Source organism: Physella acuta, unplaced genomic scaffold (assembly GCF_028476545.2).
Source record: "Physella acuta isolate Inbredline_101_S28 unplaced genomic scaffold, ASM2847654v3 ptg001602l, whole genome shotgun sequence".
NCBI classification, from domain to species: Eukaryota; Metazoa; Mollusca; class Gastropoda; family Physidae; genus Physella; species Physella acuta.
The window spans coordinates 72,268-84,979 of NW_026733116.1; the positions used below are offsets into that span (position 1 = coordinate 72,268).

General features: G+C 42.5%; 1 protein-coding gene across 1 annotated transcript in view; it reads right to left on the reverse strand.

The window, feature by feature from the left end:
* Positions 1–12,409, reverse strand: part of LOC131929273 (ETV5-related protein Ets96B) — a 55,289-nt gene extending 42,880 nt beyond the window's left edge. Inside the window, exon 1 of the mRNA XM_059285347.1 lies at positions 12,377–12,409. The gene's annotated coding sequence lies outside the window, so the exon portion shown is untranslated. The remainder of the gene's footprint in view (positions 1–12,376) is intronic.
* Between the last annotated feature and the right edge of the window lie 303 nt (positions 12,410–12,712).

Here is a 12,712-nt window from a genome sequence, read left to right on the forward strand (position 1 = left end):
CAAGTTAATCCTCTGAATACTTCACTTCAAATAGATCTATTTCAACTTTGCTAATCCAGCACTTTTTTTCCCTTCTTTTTAATTCACCACATAAACACACCGTGTCATACAATTAAATCCTTACGACAAAAACATATGACAGATGAAGCCAGCACTGTAATTATAAATTGTATTCACCGTGAATAGAAAAAATGCGAAACAAAAATGTAGCGGGTAGTCCACAGCTCTGCTCCGTGACCGAGTATTTCGAATTTTCCCACACCCCGGCCTTCCACAGGTTGTTGGTTGGTATTGGGTTGACTCATCCACCCACTCGGGGTTGCGCTGAACGTATGACTAAACATAACAATCCCAACACAAACATGAATAAATCCACGGCGATCTCACAACAATGAAGTTATTCAATGAATAGAAGAAAAGATTATGAAAAAAATAATAATACACACACAGGTGATGCAAAACTGAACAGCTGTGTTAGGTAAACTCGGGAAAAAAATAAACAACACACTACTGCTGTTGGTGTTGAAGAGTGCGGCTACTATCACTAGTCGAGGGTTGGTGACAGAAGTAATGAGAGGGGGGAGGGAGGACTAACGCGACGCGCGAGATTCTAAAAAAAAAAACAACCAACCAACCCGCCACAGCAAACGAAGCGTGTTGCACCAATCGTATGGGACTGTCGCGGCTCGCGGAGTACTACTAGCGCAGCACGAAGTGAAATCCGTCGTCCGTGGCGAAGAAGAGATGAGGGAGGGAGAGGAAGGGGGGGGGGGGTACAAAAATAGGACAGGAGGGGAGAACCGCGACACGTTAACTCAAAATTTTGTTTGCGTTTTGTGACATTCACTGCGGGCCTTCTGTAGACTACGTTTTTTAATCTTTACACCTTTCCAATTCAGCACGTCGTGACGAATATTAAATCTCCCCCCCCCCCCACCTCCCCAAAGGTTACGAAATACCAAGGACTTCGGCGGATACAGCAATTAACTTTTAATCACTTCAGCAGAGATTAGCTAAGACAGTACGTAAACCGCTTCCAATAGGCAGAGGCAAAGCTCGAGGGATTCATAATGGCTGGCACCTATTGTGGAAATTTAAAGTCAGACACGTCCCACGCATGACACCATACCGTCACGCTTGAGTGAGATCGGAACGTCATGACAAAAATAAAAAAAAAAAACCTCGTGGAATGTTGCAGCAACAGTTTGGTAGAGAACATACGCCAGGCTACTATTTGGTTAGCAGTACCATCGTTATCAAGTAGCTAGTACAGATGATGCAGAAATACCTCGATCTAACATTGTTTCTAGATCTGATGTATCCATACAAAAGTACAATCTTAAGCAGGGGTCTCCAAACTTTTCAGCCCGAGGGCCGCATTAACTATCAAATGTCAGTTCGGGGGCCAGAGTTTGTTCAAGGCATCTCTTCGGGGTGGTGCCCCCCACCCTGAAGAACTTCTAACCCCGCCTACCCCCCCCCCCCACCCAAACGAAATATAATTTATATAGAAATATAAACAAATTTCAAGTGTCTCCCTCCCCCGAAGAAAAAAGTCTGAAAGAAACACTATCGGGGGACAACACACTCTATGGAGGTCATTTGCTTGCAATTCAATGACCTCCAGCTGCTGTTCATCTTTGTAACTGGCCACATTTGCATTATATGGGTTTTGAAATAGTCTCACTTCTGCATTTGAATCCAAGTCAGAAAACCGTTATTGAAACTGCACCTGGAGGTCTTTGATGATCTCGCATACAAATGACGTGGGGAACTCAGTGGTTGTTTCAGCCGTAAAGACCTTGCACTGCTGAGAGTGGGTCAATTTGTTGGCCTGTACTCGTTCCAAAAACAAGACAAATCTGGATCTGAAGACTTTTAGGTGAACGTATAGATCAGATACTAGATTTCCCTCTCTTGTAGTTTTATGTTCAAAAAATTTTAATGACTAGTTATGTCTGCAGCAGAGACCAATTTATATACCTAATCTTCATCAGACATTAATGGCTGTGGCTTGCCTTTACTTTCCAGGAAGTCACCTATTTCTTTCCTTAACTTAAATACTCTGCTCAGAACTTTCTCGCAAATTAGCCATCTTACTGCTGTGGAATATGCTAAATCTTGCGATTCTGTGTTTGTATCTTTCAACGTGTCTCTGAACTATCTATGGTTGGATATCATCTCCGGTAACAGTGCCATATTTCTATGTAGGGAAGCCAGCTATTGTGTTATGTTCATGTCTTCATCTACACCTCTAATGAATACAAGAAGTTTAGAGGTGGAACAGCTGTCCAGCGACTCATCCATGGCAATTAAAAAAATATCGAAATTCGCTTGCATTTCTCGCTATTTCAGTCCCGATGTTTTCACCAATGGCTGCAACACGGTGGGCAATTTTATTTGCACCCAAAGGTACATTTTCAAATTGTTTTGAAATTTCTATGCAAAGTTCCTCACCCACCTCTAACAAACATTTATTCAGTAGACAAAAAGATTGCCGCGGGCCGGATGAGAGGACCTCGCGGGCCGCATCCGGCCCGCGGGCCGTAGTTTGGAGACCCCTGATCTTAAGTATAAAAGTTACACTGACGAAAACAGGTTACTGTTTTTAATACGCACGCTAGCAGGCCACCAATGAATAGTTCGAGCTACTCCCCCCCTCCCCATTTTAATACTTGCTTGATATCAACTATAGTTCTTGTCTTCAGGCTACCAATTGTTTGTTACAGCTAGTTAGCCATTAGTACCTAGTTCTAGCAATATGGCCTTCAATTGTTTGCTACACATAGTTTAGCCATTAGTACCTAGTTCTAGTCATATGGCCTCCAATTGTTTGCTACAGCTAGTTAGCCACTACTACCTAGTATGGCCTTCAATCCATGGCCAACCAACAACGATCATTTCATTTCCCAACTCATCTAGCGTTCAACGCTTGAGTGGACCAACGTTTAACCGAGAGATGAAATTAATGGCCTGCGTCACACCAAAAACTTTGGGAGTGGTCAGTGGCTGACCCATTCAAATGTCAGCCAAGTCTTTGGCCGTAAGGCATATGAACTGAACACATCGACACACGCGCTGGTAGCCTAGATGCTTTTAATTTAAACCCACATTTGCCGTCACGCATGAGATGCCGCATCCATTAAGACAAGTTTCCTAAACTTCTGCCTCTCGAAAAAAACACATCTTGGTACATCCCACACCTTATATATAAATATGTATACATATATACCATCACTGACCATTGTGGGTCGAAACTTCCTGATATTGAACGGTATGTAAACTTTCATTTCCGACAACGTCAGTTTATGAGATATTAATTAGCATATTTATAGTAGACCTATTTACGAGTCCCACGTTGTTTTCTACACTGGAAACCGCGTTGTTCAGAAAAAATTCTTGGTCGGCTACCTATTGCAAATACACGTGTAGATAAGGTAAGTTTGTAATCGTTGTGCATCATATACATCTTTTTTCCCCGTTCGTGCCCCAGACACATGGGGTAGATGAAGTAGAGTTCATTTGTTTCAATGGCATCGGCCTACATGGGGGTAGTGTGGTCAGCACTATACTATACCCAGTAGTTGTAATACTGCCGGACAGTCGTTTTGTTTTGTAAAATACGCATCTCTGAGCACCCCTCCCCGAACGAAATGGAATTCATATACAAAATATATACCTTTACCAGAGTTCGCCCTCCCCCCCCCCCCGAAGAAAAGTCTGAAAGAAACACTGCACGTATATCCTTGTATAAGTATTTTCAGAGCACCGCACACACACACACACACACAATTGCTAGTTGAACACTATCTTTTGCTCCTTAGAGGGGATTTTTTAGCCATACCATCATAGCCTTATCACTGCCAGATCCTATCCATGATATGATAATCGTAAGTCGATACTTCATCCTTAAACCTAACCCTGGAATTACTAATACATACAAAAAACGAAAATTAACCGCTGACTTTCACAAACTCTGTTATAAAACCACTGACCATGGTGCCCCACCATTTGGTTATACTTAAGTATTACACCCCCACCCCCCTCGCACATACACCTCTTTCCTCATATGTTTTGGACGCGTCTAATAAAACTAGTAGCCATTTTAAAAAAAATCAAACAGGTTTTTCACTCCCAACCCCTCCTCCCCAAAATCAAACAGGTTGCCTATGCGCTTTCGTGTGCTGGGGGTCAAAGTTCGCCGAGAAATTAGCATCGGATTGAATGTACAGAGGCGGGGTGGGGGGAGGGGGGAAGAGAATGTTAAGCGTTCCCATCGTTCAGATTTGAATTCAAATGGTCGAGTCACATTCAAATCAGTCTTGGCCAGATTTCTGTGTTGTTGTTGTAACCAAATCCTTAGCTTTTTATCTTGTTCGCTGAACACAGTAGTGTACGTTAGGGACAATTTATGACATGCAAGCGGAGCTAAGTTTCAAATTATTTTTAAATACTGTGCACTGTAAAGATCACCGGCATGGGATTTAGAAATGTAGAATATGTGTAAGCCTACCCCAAATCTAATCCTAGGCCTACTTTCCTTAATCCGGATCCTAAAAATAAAGTACCGTATTAATCATATCAATAGGTAAGACTTCGAAGCGGGGGTTAAATAAAAAAATAAAACCTAATTAGGAGTGGATGTAAAAGGCATGTGCTAATTGACGCCCTACATGGCAGGATCCGGTGTAAGTTAATTAATTTCACAATAAAGCAAGCCGATTAGTCACATGTCATATGTACACAAGCATGTGTCCTCAGTTGTGTAAACAATAGCTAATCTGTTGAGTCAACATAGCCTGAGCAGACGCTTATTGTGTATAGACATGTATATATATATATATATATATATATATATATATATATATATATATATATATATATATATATATATATATATATATATATATATATATATATATATATATATATATACATTGTCAGCATATGAATTTAATGAGCAATACAAAGCCATAATGTCCAACTAATATACGCAACCTGCGTTGTTTATCTGTAAATTTATGGCTTAGCACTATTAACAATAAAAAAAGCCTTTACGTATGGAAATGAGATATGAATTGAGACTCGCAAAAAAATCGTTTCACGTAAATCAATAAGTATTTTTTTTTAATCGCAGATATAAATAAAATAGCTTCACCTATGCAGCAATCTTAACCTTGACAACAGAACCATCAGAAAAACATATAAATCTCTATACTTTTCCCCCAATATAAACCCAACTATTCCCATAATGTAGGGAGCCACTGACCTACAGAACACACATACCCCCATAATATATACCCAACCTCCACCTACACTGACCAACAGAATACGCATACCCCATAATATATACTCCACCCTCCACCTACACTGACCAACAGAACACACATACCCGCATAATATATACTCCACCCTCCACCTACACTGACCAACAGAACACACATACCCGCATAATATATACTCCACCCTCCACCTACACTGACCAACAGAACACACATACCCGCATAATATATACTCCACCCTCCACCTACACTGACCAACAGAACACACATACCCCCATAATATATACTCCACCCTCCACCTACACTGACCTACAAAACACACATACCCCCATAATATATACTCCACCCTCCACCTACACTGACCTACAAAACACACATACCCCCATAATATATACTCCACCCTCCACCTACACTGACCTACAAAACACACATACCCCCATAATATATACTCCACCCTCCACCTACACTGACCTACAAAACACACATACCCCCATAATATATACTCCACCCTCCACCTACACTGACCAACAGAACACACATACCCCCATAATATATACCCCACCCTCCACCTACACTAACCAACAGAACACACATACCCCCATAATATATACCCCCCTCCACCTACACTGACCAACAGAACACACATACCCCCATAATATATACCCCACCCTCCACCTACACTGACCAACAGAACACACATACCCCCATAATATATACCCCCCCCTCCACCTACACTGACCAACAAAACACACATACCCCCATAATATATACTCCACCCTCCACCTACACTGACCTACAAAACACACATACCCCCATAATATATACTCCACCCTCCACCTACACTGACCAACAGAACACACATACCCCCATAATATATACCCCACCCTCCACCTACACTAACCAGCAGAACACACATACCCCCATAATATATACCCCCCCCCTCCACCTACACTGACCAACAGAACACACATACCCCCATAATATATACCCCACCCTCCACCTACACTGACCAACAGAACACACATACCCCCATAATATATACCCCCCACTCCACCTACACTGACCAACAGAACACACATACCCCCATAATATATACCCCACCCTCCACCTACACTGACCAACAGAACACACATACCCCCATAATATATACCCCCCCCTCCACCTACACTGACCAACAGAACACACATACCCCCATAATATATACCCCACCCTCCACCTACACTGACCAACAGAACACACATACCCGCATAATATATACCCCACCCTCCACTGACCAACAGAACACACATACCCCCATAATATATACCCCACCCTCCACCTACACTGACCTACAAAACACACATACCCGCATAATATATACTCCACCCTCCACTGACCAACAGAACACACATACCCCCATAATATATACTCCACCCTCCACCAACACTGACCAACAGAACACACATACCCCCATAATATATACTCCACCCTCCACTGACCAACAGAACACACATACCCCCATAATATATACCCCACCCTCCACCTACACTGACCTACAAAACACACATACCCGCATAATATATACTCCACCCTCCACTGACCAACAGAACACACATACCCCCATAATATATACCCCACCCTCCACCAACACTGACCAACAGAACACACATACCCCCATAATATATACCCCACCCTCCACCAACACTGACCAACAGAACACACATACCCCCATAATATATACCCCACCCTCCACCTACACTGACCTACAGAACACACATACCCCCATAATATATACCTCACCCTCCACCTACACTGACCAACAGAACACACATACCCCCATAATATATACCACCCCTCCACCTACACTGACCAACAGAACACACATACCCCCATAATATATACCCCACCCTACACTGACCAACAGAACACACATACCCCCATAATATATACCCCACCCTCCACCTACACTGATCAACAGAACACACATACCCCCATAATATATACCCCACCCTCCACCTACACTGACCAACAGAACACACATACCCCCATAATATATACCCCACCCTACACCTTCGCTGACCTACAGAACACACATACCCCCATAATATATACCCCACCCTCCACCAACACTGACCAACAGAACACACATACCCCCATAATATATACCCCACCCTCCACCAACACTGACCAACAGAACACACATACCCCCATAATATATACCCCACCCTCCACCAACACTGACCAACAGAACACACATACACCTGAAGTGTACTCAGTACTCGGGTTTTGAGTTCTACACACGATGGCTGTCAAGGTAAATCGGATCAACATTTTAAATTTCCAATGAAAGACAGAGCCAACTTTTTAATTTTGTTTTTGAGATGTCTTCAAAAAGTCCAAAAAACCTTCGTCTTGGCTTAAAAAAAAACAATTTCTGCCTTGGCACAGTGAAGCACATTTTGATATGAGCAAAAAATAAACATGCTTGTTTCTTAGAATATGACAGTTTTTTTTTAAAAATAAATGAAGCCTTTCCGAATATTTATAAATATGAACGGTATCATTAGAAGTGTAGGCCTGGGCTGAATGACTTAGGTTCAGATGTTGTTGGTCAGTTGATTAAACCACCCAGTGTCCACTAGCCTTGATGAGTGAGATAAAAACTGCCAAAAATAATTTTAAAAATAAATAAATAAATTGATCTGGTCACAAGAGTTCATGGCTAGATCTACTGTTTTTTTTTTTTTGGTTTATTTTTATAAATCGGAAATTCCCTGTAGCTCACAAAACTCTTGGGGATTGTTGAAGCGCTGTTCATGAAAGTTGGTAACTGATGATGTAGCATAACAAGCACACATTTGAACACTAGATCTACATCTATATATATTTTCATCTCCCTTCTACACGTATCCTCACTCCCCCCCCCCCCAAAAAAAGACAAAAAAAAAAACTCTACTATCCACTATGTCTAAACATAATATTTGAATTTTGAACTTTGACACAGTCTAGCCCTTAGACATGGTCATTGTGCAATGTCGATGGGTCCTGCTTGGCTATTCAACTGGACTAACTGGCTGCAAAAAGTATTACAAGTTGCAGTATGTTAGATGTTACTGAAACAGTTTTTTTATATCGTTTGATTAAGGATACACTTAACAGAGAAACCACCAGCTACTCCACAGTGAGCTAACGGCTCTCGTCTTGCGCAGTTAATTACCTCCATTCGCGCCGGTCTTTAATTAGCGTCGGTGACTCATTAGTTTTTCGATCTAATTATGCCAGTGCGCGAGCATTTTGGAGACTGGACGAGTTATCAGTCGAGCGTAGATTCGTTGGCCAGGAATGTTCTGGCGTAGGTCGGAGTGTTAGCTGGCTATTCGTCGGCTGGCTAGCTATACATCGGCTGGCTGGCTATTCGTCGGAAAGCTGGTTATTCTTCGTCTAGTTGGTTATTTGATGGCTAGATGGCTTGTTTCCGACTAGCTAGCTTTTTCGCTTCTCTGGCTATTCGCCGGCTATCTGGCTATTCGCCGGTGCTAACACGACGTTCTTTGGAGAATTGTATTCAGACTCTTTTCGGCGAGATAGCTGGCTATTCGCCGGCTATCTTGTCAGAATACAACTCTCCTAATAGCGTTGTGCTAGCTGGTTATTCGCCGGCGTTAGCACGACGCTCTTAGGAGAGTTGTATTCCGACACTTTCAGAATGTTGTATCATGACACTTTTCAGAGTGTGGGCCTTGGCTGACCGTATCTCGGGGTCGTCCAAAAACTGGGTTTAGTTAACTTCAGTAGCCGAGGGTCGGAGACCGTACTCATTTAGGCGCGAACTTTCGTTTACGTGCAAAGCTCGCGGGGTCTCCCCGATGTAAGTAAAGCGCCAACATCGACTGCATAGTTTCCATACCCAATCGTCTAGAATGTCGAAAATGTGATTGGTACGGGAGTTTGGGGGGGGTGTCTCTTAGAATAAAAGTAACGGCTAGGGTTACAGATGTATATTTCCTATATAAATTCTATTTCCCCCGAGGAGATGCCTGGAAGAAACTCTGGATGTATTCTGGGTTACCAGCAATAACCAACTAAACATCTATAACAGAAATCCAGGTTTAACATAACTATAAGACGTAATTAAAAACGTGACCAATTTCTTTTTTTTTAATTAAAAAAAAACATAAGTATTTCAAATAAGTATTATTTCAAGAATTAATAACCCGTGTTTTAAAAGAACAACGCTTCGTTTTCACCACATCATTACATAGGTGGCTCATCGTGGCTAAAACACAAACCACATTGTTATTTGTTAGCACTGTTTCTTTCAGGCGTCTCTTAGGGGAGGGATGGGGGGTCTACCGCCTCATCACCCCCTAACGAAATATAATTTATATAAAGAATAAATACTTTTACCACTGTCCCCCCCTCCCGAAAATTACAAGTGCTCCCCTTCCCGGAGAGCACAGAACAAAAGTCTGAAAGAAACACTGTTTGTTAAAGGGAACCCAAGGTTTGATACAATCCAAATGAGTCTGGTGCTGTAGCTCGTTCATCACCAGACCCCCACGCTGTGATAAAACGTTCGGGTTCAAATTTAAGCTCCCCCCACAGGTGCAAAAAGAATCAAGTTTAACATTTTTAAACGTCTGGCGCTTCCCCGTTGCCTGGTTACCGGGTCACGTGACGGCGGCGGTGACGTCATACACGGCGTATCAAAATTAAGAAGGGAAAAAAATGTTTAAACATTCATTGTACGAGAAAAATGGCCCGTTGAGGAAGGATACACCGGGCGCTAGGTTGATAGTGCTGTCTCTTTTCTCTAAACTAAAACCAACCCATCCCCCACACACACACCACCCCCCACCCCCACCCCCCCCACACCCCCCCCCCACCCCCACCCCCACCCACCCCCCAAAAAAACATGTCTACCGTCCCATTCAACGAAATATAATTATATACTTTTTCCAGTGTCCGCCCCCTCCCCGAAAATTCTACCCCCGCCCCCAAAAATTTCAAGTACCCCCACCCCTCTCCGGGGAGGAAAAAGTCTGAAAGAAACACTGGTGTCGCGCTTAGCCACTACCCGAAGAATTGCATTAAAGAAATTGCGAGAAAACCACTTTTTAGATTAGACACATTAATTAGGCGGTAATTTTATTATGGAGTATCGATGAGGAAACCACCCCTACCCCCCCACACACCCCCCCCCACCCCCAAAAAAACATGTCTACCGTCCCATTCAACGAAATATAATTATATACTTTTTCCAGTGTCCGCCCCCCTCCCCGAAAATTCTACCCCCGCCCCCGAAAATTTCAATTACCCCCACCTCTCTCCGGGGAGGAAAAAGTCTGAAAGAAACACTGGTGTCGCGCTTAGCCACTACCCGAAGAATTGCATTAAAGAAATTGCAAGAAAACCACTTTTTAGATTAGACACATTAATTAGGCGGTAATTTTATTATAGAGTATCGATGAAGAAATTTCTTTTGAGTTGGGGAGGGGGGGGGGGCTCAGACGTTCTTACGCGTGGGGTGGGGCTTCGCCCCTACCCGAAGAATTGTATGCAAGAAACTCTTCACGCAAACCATTAAGATTAGACAACATTTCCTTTTTATTCAATGTTAACGCGAAAATCAATGACGTCATATAACTGTGAGCACTCTCTGGGTTTGAGATTATTTTCTACTCTGTGCTAAATGTGTCGACGTCATATTTCGTTTTTCGAATTACTGTGCATGTTTTTATTTTGCTTGTGTTTTCTCTAGAGCGTTCTTGTCAGATAGAATTTTTTCTTATGTTTTCTCTAGAGCGTTCTTGTCAGACAGAGCGTTCTTGTCAGATAGATAGATACATACACAGACAGCGAAACTATTATTATAGATATTCTAGTTCTGAAACCTTAAACGGGATATAAAGGTAGAAGAGGCAGTGTAATAGTAATTTTTTTCTCAGTACAACCATGTCAAAAAGATTTTTTTAGCAGACATATCAAGTAAAATACGCCCCCCCCCACCTACCCAAATACATAGCACTTAAAACAGGCCTGCCAAATAAAAAAAAAACAACTAAAGTAACGTTGTTAAGGAATGTTTTGGCATGTGTTCTATTGTTCTGGCCAAGGAGCAGGATCTGGTTCTGATACGGCGAAACTGTAAGACTTGAGAGGGGGTGGGTGCGATAGTTAATGAGCGTTTCATTAATTAGCGTGGATTATTTGGGCAGTAAATAAGAAAGTGAGAGAGGAGCGGTGGGGGTGTAGAGTGGTGGATGGTCAGAGATGTGGCCTGCCCTGAAGTAGCTTCACTCTAGGCAAACATTGTGACCAACTTAAGCTAAGTTGACGACGGGGTCTAGATCTATCTTTTTAAAAAAAATACCATTTTTGAGATATGACAGATTAACATTCAAAATGCATGAAACTGTGAGAAATATTATTTTACAATCAGTATCTTTGCATCCCAAAATTGTAATAATTTTTGGAAGGATTTCAATGAAGCAGCGGATAGTTAGTCGAAGATACTAGTTTAAAAATAGGACGATTGTAAAGCTCAAGTCGACGACCTTTGACCTAAGGGGGGGGGGGGCAACCGGCGTTCTAGTGCAGTGGGGGATATGTTAAGGGCATGTCACTTTCAAAACTTGTTAATTAATACATGCTTTTAAGAAAGCATAGTACTTTTTTTAGATTAAAAAAAACGCATTAAAAATCAGTATGATCAGAGTTTCTTCCAGGCATCTCTTCGGGGGGGCGAAGCACCCCCGAAAAATTTCTACCGCCCCCCCCCCCCCCCCCGAACGAAATGAAATTTATATAATTTATATAGAAAATATATACTTTTAACAGTGTCCGCCCCCCCGAAGAAAGTTTACCGCCCCCCCCGAAGATTTCAAGTGCCCCCCCCGGAGAAAAAAGTCTGGAAGAAACACTGAGTATGATAACTGTTAGTAATAGTAATGAGAAAGACCTATTGACATACCACGCCCCCTAACATACTTCCCACAAACCAGTTCGGCATTTTCCCTACGCAAATCTGAATAATAATAAAAACTAACCAAAAAAAAAAAAGAAAAAAAAAAGATCGTGCGTTTTTTTTTCAAATGCAAAATTTAAAAACATACCTATCGCCAATAGGCCACGAAAACCGGTCTTATCCGGAATATACCGAAACCCAACGCAGCACAGTGACGACAGCGAGAGTCGTGTCCCCTGCCACTTGTGGCGAATAGCGTTTGGTGAAATCGAGGTCCCCCGTTCCGCTCTGGTTGCGCTTTGAAAATATTTCACGACCACGCACCCCAGCGGTCGCTGTTTGACAATAAAAGGTTTTTCGGGGACCTGCTACGGTCGTCTGCCCCATGTGTAGGTAGGTAAACGTGAGAAATACTGTCTGAATTGGTAGGGGGGGGGGAGGTATAGCACGCCTATGAAAGATGGGTACTGTTGTGTAGAAGGGT